At 39.1% G+C, this 16,907-nt stretch overlaps 1 protein-coding gene across 8 annotated transcripts in view; it reads left to right on the top strand.

Annotated features, from left to right (window-relative positions):
* The window catches only part of LOC140200057 (inositol polyphosphate-4-phosphatase type I A), a 265,040-nt gene that overhangs the window by 88,741 nt on the left and 159,392 nt on the right, over window positions 1-16,907 (top strand). Inside the window, exon 1 of one of the 8 annotated variants that reach the window (XM_072262758.1) lies at window positions 10,721-10,786. The exons of the other annotated variants lie outside the window; for them this stretch is intronic. The gene's annotated coding sequence lies outside the window, so the exon portion shown is untranslated. Of the gene's footprint in view, window positions 1-10,720; window positions 10,787-16,907 lie in introns of those variants that run through there. 8 annotated transcript variants of the gene reach the window in all.

Below are 16,907 nucleotides of genomic sequence, written 5' to 3'. Positions count from 1 at the left end.
GTTGTGTGTCTCCCCCCCCCCCCCCCCACCAACCACCTTGCACTGGTTGGTGCTTGTGTTGGGGAGATAATGGGTGATGCAATTAAGCTTTTTCTACATTCCTAAATAAAATCTGTGTTTTAAAAATCTGCAACGACATTGCAGGGACACTGCAGAGCAACCCATTGAAGGTTTTTGAGGAAATAAATGTGTGATAAAAGGAAATACAGCAAATGCCTATCAAAAGAAGTTTGGTCTTTATTTTTTTTATTTAATGCAGAAATATGTCTTTTGGCCCACCAAGTCTTTGCCAATCATTTTGCTCAAATATACAGATCCCATTAGATCTGTATACCTACAAACCTTGTGTGTCTCATGCTGTAGTTAGAGTCCTCCAATCCAGGCAACATTCTGGTGACAGTATCCTTGCCATGGTATGGCAACCAGAGGTGTACACAATACTCCAAGGAACTACAAAAGCCAAAATAGTTAAAGATTTATTAACTTGACATAAAATGCACTCGACCTTGGCTTTAGAAAAAAAACTAGGCTTATGTAAATGAACGCAGGTAACAAGGGAACATGCTTAAGTATTTTTGTGAAGAACTTGCATGTTTGGATCAAATTTAAATGAGAACAATGTAGAGGGTTCTGGCAGGAGCAAGAAAGCCCTGGCAAATGCTAGAATGTTCAAGGTAATAGAGGAGATGACTTTCTTGCAGATTCAGAGATGTGGATCTTAAAAGAATATAAGATAGAAGTGGGCTGGGTCCTTAGATTTCATTAATCATGCAGATTGTATAAAGAACAGCTGAATCTGCAATATTGTTGTAACAGAAAATTTTATTGCAACTCGGAGGGTGAATACTAAAATAATGCAATAAAAATTCTGTAATTATGAGGAGAAACAAGGTTATCAAGGGCTCTTTATGTGAGGTCAAAATCAAAAGGTATCTTTTTTTTAAACTTGAGGCTTTGATGGAAAGGGGAGAATACTTGCTTGCCTTGTAGTAAATTGGTTACCACCACTTGTCTGACTTTCTTGAAGCATGTTGTTTCTTGGCATAACCAAATGGCAATGTACAATTCTTCTATTCTCTTTATTTTATTGGCTCTTGTCAATTTTTGTATAAGCATAATGTATTTTTGTATTTTTTTCCTAATGTTAATGTGCAATGGATGTCAGAAATTATAAGGAAGTAGTTTAATACACACAAGATTAAACATGTTACACTAAGATTATCTCATCAGCAGCTACAAGTTCTACAGGATTTTTTTCCTGGGTGCCAGGGTCAGGGATGTCTCTGATCGCATGCACAGCAGTCTGAAGTGGGAAGGTGATCAGCCAGATGTCGTGGTACACATCTGTACCAATGACATAGGAAGAAAGAATGAGGGGGTCCTGAAGAGTGAGTATAGAGAGCTTGGTAGGAATTTAAAAAGCAGGACCTCAAGGGTGGTAATCTCAGGATTGCTACCTGTGCCACGTGCCAGTGAGGGTAAGAATAGGATGCTCTGGCAGTGGAACACGTGGCTGACAAACTGGTGTAGGGGGCAGGGTTTCAGATTTCAGGATCATTGGGACCTCTTCTGGGGCAGGTGGGACCTATACAAGAGAGACGAGCTACACCTGAACTACAAGGGGACCGATATCCTTGCAGTGAGGTTTGTTAATGCTGTTGGGGAGGGTTTAAACTAGATTTGTGGGGGTGGGAACCAGAGTGCCAGAGCAGATGATGGCGTGGGGGTGAAAATAAAAGATGTTAAAAGTTCATGCAAAGTCACAAACAGAAGGGTTGTATGTGGTGGTAATAATCTTCTGAAGTGTGTCTATTTCAATGCGGGGAGTATTGTAGGGAAGGCTGGCAAGCGGAGGGCGTGGATTGACACATAGAATTACAACATTATAGCCATTAGTGAAACTTGGCTACAGGAGGGGCAGGACTGGCAGCTTAATGTTCCAGGGTTCCGATCTTTCAGACGTGATAGAGGCAGAGGAATGAAGGATGGCGGGGGGGGGGGGGTGCGGTATGGCATTGCTAGTCAGGGAAAATGTTACAGCAGTGCTCAGGCAGGACAGATTAGCGAGCTTGTCTACCGAGGCCATATGGTTGGAGCTGAGAAACAGGAAAGGTATGACCACATTAATGGGGTTTATAATAGACCACCCAATAGTCAGCGAGAATTGGAGGAGCAAATCTGCAGAGAGATAGCAGACAACTGTAGGAAACATAGAGTTGTGATGGGGGATTTTAATTTTCCACATATTGATTGGGACTCCCATACCGTTAAAGGTCTAGACGGGTTAGAGTTTGTAAAATGTGTTCAGGAAAGTTTTCTAAATCAATATATAGAGGTACCAACTAGAGAGGATGCAATATTAGATCTATTAGGAAACGAGTTAGGACAGGTGACGGAAGTGTTTGTAGGGGAACACTTTAGTTCCAGTGATCATAACACCATTAGTTTCAACTTGATCATAGATAAAGATAGATCTGGTCCTCGGGTTGAGGTTCTAAACTGGAAAAAGGCCAAATTTAGGAATGAGAAAGGATCTAAAAAGCATCGATTGGGACAGGTTGTTCTCTGCTAAGGATGTGATTGGTAAATGGGAGGCCTTCAAAGGAGAAATTTTGAGAGTGCAGAGTTTGCATTCCTGTCAGGATTAAAGGCAAAGTGAGTAAGAATAAGGAACCTTGGTTCTCGAGGGATATGGGAACTCTGATAAAGAAGAAAAGAGAGATGTATAACATGTATAGGAAACAGGGAGCAAATTAGGTGCTTGAGGAATATAAAATGTGCATGGTAGGTTATATTTAACAAATCTATTAGAGTTTTTTAGGGAGGTTACCAGGAGAGTGGATGTAGGGAAGGCAGTGGATGTTGTCTACATGGACTTCAGTAAGGCCTTTGACAAGGTCCTGCATGGGAGGTTAGTTAGGAAGATTCACTCGCTAGGTATACACGGAGAGGTAGTAAATTAGATTAGACATTGGCTCAATGGGAGAAACAGAGAGTGGTAGTGGAGGATTGCTTCTCTGAGTGGAGACCTGTAACTAGTGGTGTGCCACAGGGATCAGTGCTGGGTCCATTGTTATTTGTCATCTATATCAATGATCTGGATGATAATGTGGTAAATTGGATCAGCAAATTTGCTGATGATACAAAGATTGGAGGAGTAGTGGACAGTGTGGAAGGTTTTCAAAGTTTGCAGAGGGATTTGGACCAGCTGGAAAAATGGGTTGAAAAATGGCAGATGGAGATAATACAGACAAGTGTGGGGTATTGCACTTTGGAAGGACAAACCAAGGTAGAACATACAAAGTAAATGGTAGGGCACTGAGGAGTGCAGTAGAACAGAGGGATCTGGGAATACAGATACAAAATTCCCTAAAAGTGGCGTCACAGGTAGATAGGATCGTAAAGAGAGCTTTTGGTACTTTATAAATCAAAGTATTTAGTATAGGCGTTGGAATGTTATGGTGAGGTCGTATAAGACATTGGTGAAGCCGAATTTGGAGTATTGTGTGCAGTTTTGGTCACCAAATTACAGGAAGGATATTAATAAGGTTGAAAGAGTGCAGAGAAGGTTTAGAAGGATGTTTCCGGAACTTGAGAAACTCAGTTACAGAGAAAGGTTGAATAGGTTAGGACTTTATTCCCTGGAGCATAGAAGAATGAGGGGAGATTTGATAGAGGTATATAAAATTATGATGGGTATTGATAGAGTGAATGCAAGGAGGCTTTTTCCACTGAGGCAAGGGGAGAAAAAAACCAGAGGACATGGGTTAAGGGTGAGGGGGGAAAAGTTTAAAGGGCACATTAGGTGGGGCTTCTTCACACAGAGAGTGGTGGGAGTGTGGAATGAGCTGCCAGATAAAGTGGTAATTGCGGGCTCACTTTTTACATTTAAGAAAAACTTGGACAGGTACACGGGTGAGAGGTGTATGGAGGGATATGGTCCAGGTGCAGGTCAGTGGGACTAGGCAGAAAAATAGTTCGGCACAGCCAAGGAGGGCCAAAAGGCCTGTTTCTGTGCTGTAATGTTTCTATGGTTTCTATGGACTTATGAATCGTATGTAAATATTATGTTTGAAATAAAACAAACATGCAAAGCTGCATTTAAATCAACTCTCAGATGGGCAGTGTTTTTGCTGGTTGAAGGAACTTCTTGAATTTGTTGAGTTGATAATTTGTATATTTTAACTTAAAAGAATTGTTTGTATTGAAGCTAGCTCCATTTTGCTATTTCACATTTTTTCTCAGAGTGGTGCAAAGCGATCCTTTCCTTTTATCCACAAACTTCAAAGCTACCACAATTTCCATCAGAAAATTTCAAAAGTTCAAAACTTTGAAAATTTCATTTAGGATACATTTCTGAGTCTCATCTGTTGTGTTAAATTTGATTAAATGAAAGTTGCTTTTAAATTAGTGACCTGATTTTATAATATCAGGCTTTTCATGTTGGGGTGTTACTGTTTCTCAGTGACCTGAGATAGAACTGTTGCATTGTTTGGCCTTGGATCAGATTTGCTTTCATCTGAGGGGAATCTGTTGAATGCATAGTTTATGCTGTGATATGCAGAGTACAAAGTGTTGGGTCTATGTGGTTGCCTGTATTCTGATGAAACGTGTAAGTGAAAGCACTAATGTACTTCAAGAAACAATTTCATTTTTGTCTGAATAGATCCATTTGAAATTAAGAATAATGTAGTGGATGTCTGTATTGTTGATTCATATAGATGCATAAAACATAAAGTCTTTGTAAAGACCCTTGGCTACTGGTTATATGATATCAATCCTTTTAGATGGGCCATTCAGAATTTATCAAAGTCCATATTGTTTTATGGAAGACAAGTAATGTTTGATCATTTTTTTTTGGAATTCTTTGAAAGAGTCATATGTATAGGTAAAAGGGGAGCTCATAGATATACTGCAATTAAATTTCCAAAAAGTATTTGATAAGACATTGCAATAAAGCATACTGTGGAAATTAAGTCTTCATAATTGAAGTGATAACCTCATAGTGTGAATGGGAGATGGGCCGAACAGCAAGGAAACAAGATTAGACATACCTTGCTAATTGGCAAGATGTAACAAGTGGTGTGTCATGGGGTTTGACGCTGAGGCCTCAATTTCTTGCTATTCATGTAAAAGGACCAAGGGTACGTTGCTACGGATGTAGTGGCTAAATTTGATGATGATGTGAAGATAGGTAGGAAAGTAAGTTGTAAGAGGCCATAATGGGTATAGATAGGGTAGTAGGCTAAGAGCTGAAAACATAGCATGCAAGGTGGCAAAATGTGAAGTTGTCCATTTTGGCAGAAAAAATAAAAAGAAAAACATATATAAATGGTGAGAAATGACAGAGCTTCATGGTGAAGAAGGATCTGGATATTGTAAATGCATGATTTGCAAAATAGGTACAGCAAGTAATTGGAAAACCTGACAGAATATTTTTGTTGTAATGCTGGGGGAATTGAATACAAAAGCAGGGAGGTTTTACTTCAATTCAATAGGACATCGATGAGACTATCCTGTTGTCCTGTAGCATGTGATTTAAGGAAGTATGTTAGTGTGCTTGAAACAGTCAGAGAAGGTTTAATACACATACTTGGAGTGGGTAGGTTGTCATGTGAGGGAAAAATTGGACAGGTGGGTCTTGGATCTGCAGAGGTTTTGGAAGAGTGAGGGGTGACTTGATAGAAACATAAAATTCTGAGGGATCATGATAAGGTAAATGCAGAGAGGATGTTTCCTTGTGGGCAAATCTAGAACCAGGGATAACTGTTTAAACATTGGGAGTCCAGTCATTTCAGACAGAGATGAAGTAATTTTTTCCCCCTTTGAATATTTCTTGACAAGCAGGATGATGAAAGTTAGAAGTGCAAATTTGAGATGAACATCAAACCAGCCATAATTATAGTAAATGACAGGGCAGACTCAAGTGACAAAGAAACCCAATGCTGCTCCTTGTTCCTTGTGCAGAGTGATTATTAACGTGACATAGAGATGGGCTATAAATCACTGGCCTAGAAAGGCAGATGCACTGGTAATTAGACATAGAATACTTGAGAAATTTATTTGCTCTTTGCAAGCCATATTTTTTCAAGTAACATAGGATTTGTTTTGCATACGGAGGGAGTACTTAAGTTACATTAAGTAGCCTACTATTGTTTACTTGATATTGGTAACTTTAAGTGGTGACAGATTAATGCTGATTAGGGTGTAGTCAGTCCACAGTCACTGATAACCTGCAATGGCACGGATGCTGCAGACATCATCGCTGTTTTTTGCTCAGAGCAAGGGCCGTGAGGTCTTGTGCTTATCTCTGAGGTAAATCAAAGTATTTTTTATAAGGTCGTACCCTAAGAAAATGGATTCTTTTTGTATTGATCTCCCCCACTCCCTTGCCAATTACCACTTGTCAAAGGGTTGTTTTGAATTTTCTATATGAGGGTTGGAAGTACCCAGTGGGATCTGCTAGTCTCCAGGTAGGCTTCAGACCAGGGATTTTTCAAGCTCAAAGGAGAAACCTCCTTTGCCTCACAGAAGTTTCCAAGTTTGCGGGAAATGTGCTGGTGAACATAGCTTGGAACAAGGCAAAGGTCATCAGTGCTTATGAATTTTGCCAGTAGAATCACAAAAGGACCAAATTAGCTCATTGTGAAAGATGACGTTCATGCTGTGAAGGTGGCGACGCTGTTTTAATTTGACCTCTTGTTTTTTTTAAACTGATGATCTCCTACCTGTCATGTAACTCTCAAGAAAGCAATATCAATGTCCACATGATTTGAGTTTCTAAGCTGATAGCAAAGCGGCACTTATGCCTACCATTGTTGAGTTTTACTGTGGAGATCCTGCTATTACAGATCCTGCATCTTGTATTGTGATATTAGAAGATTAATGTTGAAACTCTCTAGGACCATGCAAAGCTAAATCTTCTCAACAGTACCTCAAAGGAACTTGACTATCAATGGGAGCTACAGTATGTCCACAGCTTTAAAGCCCACCAAAGGGGTGCATGTGAAAAGATTATTGGCTTCTCTACCAAAAAGAATTGAACTGGTTTGTGAGAATGGCCAGGAGATTGAGGAGCTAATTAACCACAGGCATTCGGCATTCCAGGATTGAGAGCCTCATTATCTCTAAAGGGAAAAGAAGTAGCTGAAAATACCTGAAGGAGAAGTCCAGCAAAAAGCATGCAACCTATAAAGAAGTTGACAGTTGGAGAGAATGCAGGAGGTTGTATAACCCACTGAAGCTATGTTCTGTATACTTTTTCAAGTACCCAAACCTATTTATGGCACAAGCTTTACTCGGAGCCAAGAATTCTGGGTGACTTTAATCAGGGATAGCAATGTAATCAACACTTCTGTGTACAGTATTACAAGACCACCTCAATCATGATTCTATTTTTAATGTAATCACTTCTTGACTCTTATCAGATCAGCCTTGCCATACCCCTCACTGACCAGATGTCAAAAAGACCATATGTCAATTAAAAAATAACATTCTTAGGATGAGATAACATTCCTACTGAAGTTTTGAAATTCTCCAATAACAGAGAAAATATATAAAGGTTACCTGATGTGAATACAATTACAACATTTAAGAGTCATTTGGATGGTTACATGGATAGGAAATGTTTGGAGGCATATGGGCCAAATGCATACAAATGGGACTTGCTCTGGTTACACCTTGGTCAGTGTGGACAGTTGTGGCCTAAGGACTTGTTTCCATGCAGTATGAAACTTAAGAGCTTCAGATGTGAACACACAATCTCAATGTTTCCATTTAAGAAGAGGATAAACCAAGGGGTCTCAGAGTTGTCATAATCAGGACTGTCTTCAAGAAAGGGGATGTTCAACCAGAGTAACTACTGAGGGGAACTCCCTGTTGTCTGCTACAGGGAAAATCATTGCCAGTATCTTCTCAGCTTCTTCCATTCAATGGTTAGAGCTACTCCCTGACTTGCAGCATGGATTCTATCCACTTTGAGGCACAGCAGGAGAATAGGGTTGAGAGGGATAATGAGTCAGCCATGATGGAAATACGAAGCAGACAAAATGGGCTGAATAGCTTAATTCTGCTCCTCTGTCCTATAGATGTGACTTTTGCTGCATGATAACTCCAAGAAACAAAACAAGGAGCAGCACTAGCCACTATACATGGTCTTCTTTTGGCCTCACTAAAACATTTGACATTCAAATTCACTAGAATAGTAAGCAAACCAATATCAGCTTCCTCTCCTTGGTTAGCATTTTGGCTACATTGGGCAAACCACATGGCTTGCATGTCCAAAACTGATTCCTGAAAAGAATGCTCTGTTCAAAACACTTATCATGAGAAGTGGTATCCAGACACAGAGAAATTATTAAGATTTTCTCAGAGCTTCATTGAAAGAGTGCAATGAAGGGTCTCTTGGATAGTCCAGTTCAGGAATGCTACTACTTCATTTGGAGCAGTCTGGATAGTACTAAGAAACTCGAGTCTGTGCATCAAGAGAACACAGAAGCCCTGCATAAATGTCAGAAAGAGAGCATCACCTCACAAGTTATCCTGTACCATATGTGAAAGTCTGTGGTCTCCACACTAGCCTCATCAGTCTTCGCTAAACCCACAGGACTGGGAGTGAAAGCACCATTCTCAGTCCTAAGGAACTGCTGAGAATAAGATAGTTATTTTAAAAGATTGGTGATCTTTAATATAGTCCTGCATTCTTCCAACATGTTCACAAGATAAAGCTTCTGGAATACATCACCACAATGAAGCGACCTTCAGGGTGGAGGAGCACCTTATTTTCGATTCCCACTGGCCAAACATTTTAATTCCAGCTCACATTCAGTCCTGACATGTTAGTCCATCGCCTCCTCTTGTGCCACAATGAAACCACCCTCAGGGTGGAGGAGCAATACCTTATATTCAGTCTGGGTAGCCTCCAACCTGATGGCATGAATATCGATGTCTCCTTTCAGTAAAAAAAATTCTCTCTCCCCCTCCTCTTCTTCTATTCCCCACTCTGGCCTCTTGTCTCTTCTGTCCTGTATATCACCACCTCCAGGTGCCTGCCTTCCTTCCCTTTCTCCTATGGTCCGCTCTCCTCTCCTATCAGATTCCTTCCTCTCCAACCCTTTACCTTTCCTACCCTGGCTTCACCTATCACCTTCTTAACTATCATCCTTCCTCCCCCCACTTCTTTTATTCTGGCGGCTTCTCCTTCCTTTCCAGCCCTAAAGAAGGGTCTCAGCCTGAAATATTGACTGTTTGTTCATTTACATAGATGCTGCCAGACCTGCTGAGCTCCTCCAGCGTTTTGTGTGCGTTACATTCGAAAGACATAATTTTTTTCGCTAATATATGGGATAGTCTACGCTTGCCCATAGGCTTTGATTACTACCAGCTATCAGTTGAAAACGTTCAGCAACCAGCACTTTGTGTGTCATAAGGAACCTGTTCTTCTAATGAAAGCCAGAATTGGCATCCTTTAGTATGTAATTTTGAGGTTTTATTTTCTAGAGCTGCTGGAGCTGCTTCATAGAAATTAGCACAAAGAAATAATTCATTCTTTACAACTGGTTAGTGGCTCTATAGAAGCTTACTTCACTCTAATTACGTCTTTCTTTAAGTCCCTTTGTGCTCATTCGTTATTGACCATTGTTTTGAATGTATTTTTTAACAAATAAAATAGTTTCTTCATTGAAATATTAAATTGGACTTAGCCTGATAATGTTTGACTAAAATCATAACGAAAGTATCTAAAGCCTCTTCAGAATTGTTTTTAAGGGTGCAATGCTGAATTATTAGATTTGGAATGTACATCTGTTGATTTTACTGGGCATGTTCAAATAATTGTCCATCTTATCCTGTGAAAATTATCAACATTTAGAGGTTTGAGTAAAATGGTCTTACCATGCACTGTGTAACTATCAGTTGAGAAAATAAATGACTTCGGCTGATTTTGCAATCAAGTGGCCTCTGACACTTAAAACCTGAAGAAAGAATGTGTTTTTGAGCAAGATACAGATAGATGCCTGGCAACACACACTAAATGCTGGAGGAACTCAGCAAGTCAAGCAGCATCATTGGGAAAGAGTAAGCAATGTAGTTTTCGGGCCGAGACCCTTCTTCAGGACATACAGATGTCTTATCTTGTGTGAGTCATATCTTCAGGAGTGAGAGGGCACAAATAAATATTGTTTCTGCAGTGAAATTGCTAAACAATGTGGTTTAAAAAAATGCTCTATTAAAGCAAAAATACAATGTAAAAATCCACGTCATAACTAATTAAGTGGTTGTAAGAAACTTGACATGGATTTACATACAAATAAACTTATGAGTGGTTAGTGAAACTGAAATAAATTAAAATTAGAATTGACATGGTTTCTGTTTATTGTACTTTTCCAAATGTTGAAGTATAGATTTAAGAAACTGCTGTTTTTCTGAAAATTACTATAACACAAGTGAATGGTATAATACTGTGCCAGCCTCTTTCAAACTTCTACGAATACAAAAAGAGAACCAGTCAAATTGTTTAGATGACTGTCACATGAATGTACTCATTGGCCTCTGATCCAGTTAGTAAATGTTAGTATCCTCTGCTTGAAATAGTTCTGGCAGGCTGTCTGTGTAATGTCTATGGGTGGAAGCAAATGTTAGACACGTGAGCAAAAGCTGTTTCCTGCCTCATTGTGGAGTGAAGTGTTCTTTGCTTGTAGATATATTGCAGTCAACTTGTGTAAACGTTGCTTAATTTGAAGAGTGACCCTTTACTATTACCCAATGCAGAAATCTGAAGTGTTACCGTGTAAGTGAAACTTCCTTGTTGTTTGGTCTGTGTGCAGCTTGTTGATTTTTCTTGAAGGTAATTAAACTTGACATTGATTACGAAGAAGCTTAGAGCCATTACAAATCAGTATAATTACGCACATTTGTGCTAAATTTTAGAATAGGCACTGAGGGAAGAATGTTAAAGAAAGACAGCTATTTTATTTAACACCTTATTCAAGCCTAAAGTACAGTTTGAAAGACATTAAGTCGATAACTTAAGAGCCTCTGTCATCCACTTTTATATTGAGAATTTGATTAATTTCAAAATTATTTTAATATTTCAAAATTATTTTGAAGTAATCAAATAGACTAGAGTGTATAAAATTAATAGGTCATGATCCTATGAAAATGTGTTGATATTTGTAAAATAGTTATTTTCTTGTATGCAGATCAAAAGATGTGTGTGACTTGAACTCTTGGAGTAGTAGTAAAGATTGGCATTTATATTGATTATTGGAGGGGCATGTGGAGAGAAAAGGAAAGTGGGACAAATTGAATATCTCTTTCAAAAGGGCCAGCAAACCCATGATGAACATAATTAATTTCTGAGCTAAAATTTGCAGCACTGAATCAGAGTTTGAGTAACAGCATTTCAAAAGATAGCACAACTATAGTGTATTACTCATAGTGTACCACAAATTGTCATGATTGTAATTCAGTTACATTTAACATAATTAAGGAAAAGGTCAAAAATAGAACAAGAATAGAAGCTTTCAATTGATAATAACTTTACTCTGTGGAAGACATGTTTTCAATATCAACGTCAAATTATTCAATGTTGTCAAAACTCCAAAAGAATGTAAAATAAGAATTGCAAAGTGTACATGAAAAAAGAATGGCAGTAGAAATCAAAATAATGTTTTATAAGTAAGTGAAAAATGAATTGCAGAGGATATGGTTGAGTATGGAGGTGCAAGATATGGCAATGATGTCGTGCACTTTGGTGGAAGAACTAAATGGGCAGGCTACTATTTAGATGGGGAGAGAATTCAAAATGCAGAGATGCAAAGGGACTTTGGAGTTCTTGTGCAAGATACCCTAAAGGTAACCTCCAGGTTGAGTAGGTGGTGAAGAAGGCCAATGCAATGTTGGCATTCATTTCTAGAAGTATAGAATATAACAGCAGGGATATGATGTCGAAGCTCTTTAAAGCATTCATGAGACCACACTTGGAGTATTGTGTGCAGTTTTGGGCTCCTTATTTTAGAAAGGATATACTGATGTTGGAGAGGGATCAGAGAAGATTCATGAGAATGATTCCAGGAATGAAAGGGTTACTGTATGAGGACTGTCTGGCAGCTCTTGGGCTGTATTCCCTGGAGTTCAGGAGAATGAGGGTGGGATTTCATAGGAACATTCCAAATGTAAAAGGCCTGAACAGATTAGATATGGCGAAGTTATTTCCCATGGTAGGGGAGTCCAGGACAAGAGGGCACGACTTCAGGATTGAAGGACATCCATTTAGAATAGAGATGCGGCTATAGCCTTTTGAGAATCTAATGATATCACTGGTATTTTAAGGAGAGGTACTATCTACAAAATTTCGCTTTATGCTGATGATCTATTGCTCTTTATTTCTAATGTCGAGACTTCGTTATCCCATGCGCTTTCGTACTCTCCTGTTTTAGCCAGTTTTCAGGTTATAAACTGAATTTACATGAGTGAACTTTTTCCTTTGAATAATTGGATGCCAACTAATTCTAACCTTCCTTTTAAAATTGTAAGTAACCAATTTACTTACTTAGGTATAACAATTACTAAAAATTATAAGTGCTTATTTAAAGAAAATTTTCTTACCCTATTGAATTATGTAAAAAGGACAGTATCAGATTGGTCGCCTCTTTCGTTATCATTGATTGGTTGAGTTAATTCTATTAAAATGAATATTTTACCTAATTTATATATCTTTTTCAGGCATTACCTGTTTTTATCCCTAAATCTTTTTTTGATTCTCTTGATTCTATTATATCATCCTATATATGGAAAAATAGGTGTTCTAGACTAAACAAAATTCATCTTCAGAAAGCTAAAAAGAATGGAGGGCTAGCTTTACCAAACTTTAGGTTTTATTATTGGGCAGTTAATATATGTAATCTTACATTTTGCTTATATTACATTAATCGTGAGGTTTGTCCGATGTGGATTTCTTTAGAAGACAACTCTGTTAATAAATTTTCCATTATTTCTCTTCTTGGATCCTCACTTCCTTTATCCCTGTGTAAGTTAACTGACAATTTGTTAGTTAAACATACTATGAGAATTTGGGTACAATTCTGAAAATATTTTGGCTTATTGAGATTTTTCTCTTTCAAGTCCCATTTTTTCTAAATCTTTAAAAAATCTTCTATGATAGATGTGGCTTTTAAAGAATGGGATAGATTAGATATTAAATGCTTCCAGGACTTGTTTGTGGAGGGAAGTCTCCTTTCTGTTGAGCAACTGTCAGCTAAATATAGCTTACCCAAAACTCACTATTTTCATACCTACAGATAAGAGACCTTTTACAGTCTCAAATATGTACATTTCCTAAAAGTCCTGATAAGAATCTACTAGATGTATATTTAATTTGAAACCTTTTAATAATGGATCTATATCTAATATTTATAATACGTTGCTGGGAATCAGAAGTATTCCTTTAGATAAAATTAAAAATCTTTGAGAGCAAGACTTACAGACCTCAATGTCTGAGGAAACTTGGAATGAAATTTTTAAATTGGTTAGCACTTCATCGTTATGCGCTCATCACTCTCCTACAATTTAAAGTGGTCCATAGAGCCCACATGACCAAGGATAAGTTGTCTCACTTTTATTTGGATATATCTCCTTATTGTGATAAATGTGATAATGGAGAAGTTTCACTCATTCATATGTTTTGGACATGTCTGAATATTGGAAAGAAGTATTTCAAAACTTCTCGGTACTTTTTAAAGTAAATTTTAAGCCTAATCTTTTGACCGCTTTATTTGGTATTGTTGGAGGAAAGGATATTATTTTGGAGAAATCTGATTTGCACCTTTTGGGTTTTATTTCTCTTATGGCTAAGAGGGCGCTCTTGCTTAAATGGAAAGATGCGGTCCCTCCCACTCACATTCAATGGCTGCGTGATGTCATGTCATGTTTAAATTTACAGAAGATTCGGTGTTCAATTTCTGAATCTAATCAAGACTTTCAAACATTGTGGCACCTTTTTTGAACTATTTTCAAAACCTTTGATTTGCCGTTAAAGCACAGATGATGGCTAATAATGTACTTTTTTTTTCTTTTTTCTTCTTTACTAATCAGCTTCGGTCTTGGTGGTGGGTTAGATTTTTTTTCCATATAATAAATTTACTATATTTCAATATTATGAATTAATCAATTTGTATGAATATAGAGTAAGGAGATTTTATGTGCGATTCAGTATAATGTATTTGATATATTTCTTTTTTCTTGAACTCTGTATTCTCCTATGTAGAAAATTAATAGAAATATTGAAAAAGAATAGAGATGTGGAGAAATGACTTTAGTCGGAGGGTGGTAGATCTGTGGAATTTGTTGCCACGAGCGGCTGTGGAGGCCAAGCACTGGGTGTATTTAAGGCAGAGATAGATAGGTTCTTGATTAGCCAGAGCATCAAAGGGTATGGGGAGAAGGCAAGGGAGTAGGGATGACTGGAAGAATTGGATCAGTCCATACCTGAATGGTGGAGCAGACTTGATGGGCTGAATGGCCTACTTCTGCTCCTACATCTTATGGTCTTATGATTTCAAATAATTGCTCTACTTTGAATCTGTGTTCAATAAAAAAAGGATATGAATGCAGACATTGCATTTGAAGATTAGATGTTTTGAGAGGAAAGTAAAGTTATCTTTATTCAGCATCCTTAAAAACAGAAAATCACCAAGCCTGCATTAAATGGATTGTTGTTCCTCTCCACCCCTTGTGGCACATTGGGCAACAATCTTGCCATTTCTTTAGCATTTGTCTTTTTTACGAGGTTGAGTTGCCTGTTCTACCCAGCATGGGTAGAAACCGTGCCTAGAGCCAGCCGGATTCAAATCCAGGACCACTCGCCTCAAAGTCCAGTGTGGATGCCACTACACCACCAGCTAGGGCATTAAATGCATAGCTAGCTGTTAAGTGAAGGGAGAGAAAAATGGAGATTCTTGCCTTAGTTTTCCATTTCCATTTGTCTAAGTGGTCCCCAACCACTGGGCCGCAAAGCATGTGCTACCAGGCCGCGGGGAAACAATATAATTTGGCAGTATGATGAGTAAAAAATAAATGTCACTTGAAAGTTTCTTTGGAAAAGGTGGTAGGGGACATAAAAGGCCCTAATGATGATGATAACGCAGAGACAGCTGAGGCCGAGACTGCTTAAAAAAAAGAAAGCTTCCTTCAACAGAAAATACGAGTCATACATAAAATATGGCTTTAATGCAACCGGTGATTCACACACTCCAAGCCCCCTGTGTGTGATATGTGTAGACAAGCTGTCTAATGAGGCAATGAAGCCCTCAAAACTGCTTCGGCACCTTAAGTCCAAGCACCCTGCACTTAAAGACAAACCCGTTGAGTTTTTAGAGCGGAAAAAATGTGAGCAAGCGGGACAGAAGCAAGTGCTGAGAGCCACCACCTCCACAAATGCTGCTGCTCTGAGAGCGTTGTACTTAGTGGCTAGCCGTATTGCTAAGGCTAAGAAGCCTTTCACTGTTGGTGAAGAATTGATTCTGCCTGCTGCCAAGGACATGTGCTGTGAACTGTTGGGAGAAGCTGCAGCTAACAAGATGACACAGGTTTCTCTTTCAGCTACCACAGTTTCAAGGAGAATCGATGACATAGCGGAGGACATGGAAGCACAGCTGTTGGAATGGCTTAACGAGTCACCATGGTATGGCATCCAGGTCGACGAGCCTACTGATGTTGACAACAAGGCAATACTGCTCGTTTATGTGCGATATATATTTCAAGACGACGTGCACAAGAATATGTTGTGTGCACTGCCGCTGCCAACTAACCCAACTGGGGCAGAACTATTCAAGTCTTTGAATAACTACTTGTCAGGCAAAGTGGACTGGTCGTTCTGTGTTGGAATATGCACAGACGGGGCTGCAGCTATGACTGGACGGCTGTCTGGTTTCACTATCCGAGTCAAAGAGGTTGCTTCTGAATGCCAGTCTACACACTGTGTCATACACAGGGAAATGCTGGCTAGCTGAAAAATGTCACCTGATCTTAACAGCATATTGTGTGACATTGTTGAAGTTATCAATCAACATCAAAGCAAAAGCCCTTATCTCAAGTCTGGCCAGGGTTTTTGACTTAAGAGAGCCGCTACAGAGATTTCTGTCAGGAGGAAAGTCACCACTGGCAGCACACTTCAGTGATGAGGAGTGGATGGCAAAACTTGCATATCTGTGTGACATCTTCAACCTGCTTAGTGAACTCAATTTGTCACTTCAGGGGAGAATGACAGCTGTCTTCAAGATGGCAGATAAAGTGTCTGCTTTCAAAGCCAAACTGGAACTGTGGGGACCGTGAGTGGACAGGGGCATATTTGACATGTTCCCAACATTAGCTGGGATTTTGGGAGAGACTGAGACTGCACCGTCCTTCTCACAGCTGGTGCACGATTACCTATCTTCGCTGTCGACAAAATTCGAGCGTTACTTCCCAACCACAAATGACCCAAGATGTACAAAGTAATGGGTCCGTGACCCATTTGTGAATGTCCCCGGTGAATCATCCATGTCAGCGCGGGAAGAAGATCAACTCCTTGAGCTTGCAAATGACGGTGGGCTGAAAAGCATGTTTGACATAACATCTCTGCCGGCATTCTGGATCAAAGTCAAGGCTGAATATCTTGGGATAGTCACGAAAGCACTAAAAACGTTGCTTCCATTTCCAACATCATATCTCTGCGAAGCGGGGTTTTCTGCAATGAATGCAACAAAAACAAAATTGTGGAATAGACTGGACATAAGGAACCCCCTTCAAGTATCGCTGTCTCCCATCACCCCTCGATAGGACCGTCTCGTTGCGGGAAACAAGCCCAGGGCTCCCACTGATTCAGCGATATTGGTGTGTTGCAATGATTTTATATGTTCGTATGAGGAAAA

This window comes from Mobula birostris, chromosome 7 (assembly GCF_030028105.1).
Source record: "Mobula birostris isolate sMobBir1 chromosome 7, sMobBir1.hap1, whole genome shotgun sequence".
NCBI classification, from domain to species: Eukaryota; Metazoa; Chordata; class Chondrichthyes; order Myliobatiformes; family Myliobatidae; genus Mobula; species Mobula birostris.
This window is presented reverse-complemented; position numbering and strand designations above follow the sequence as displayed.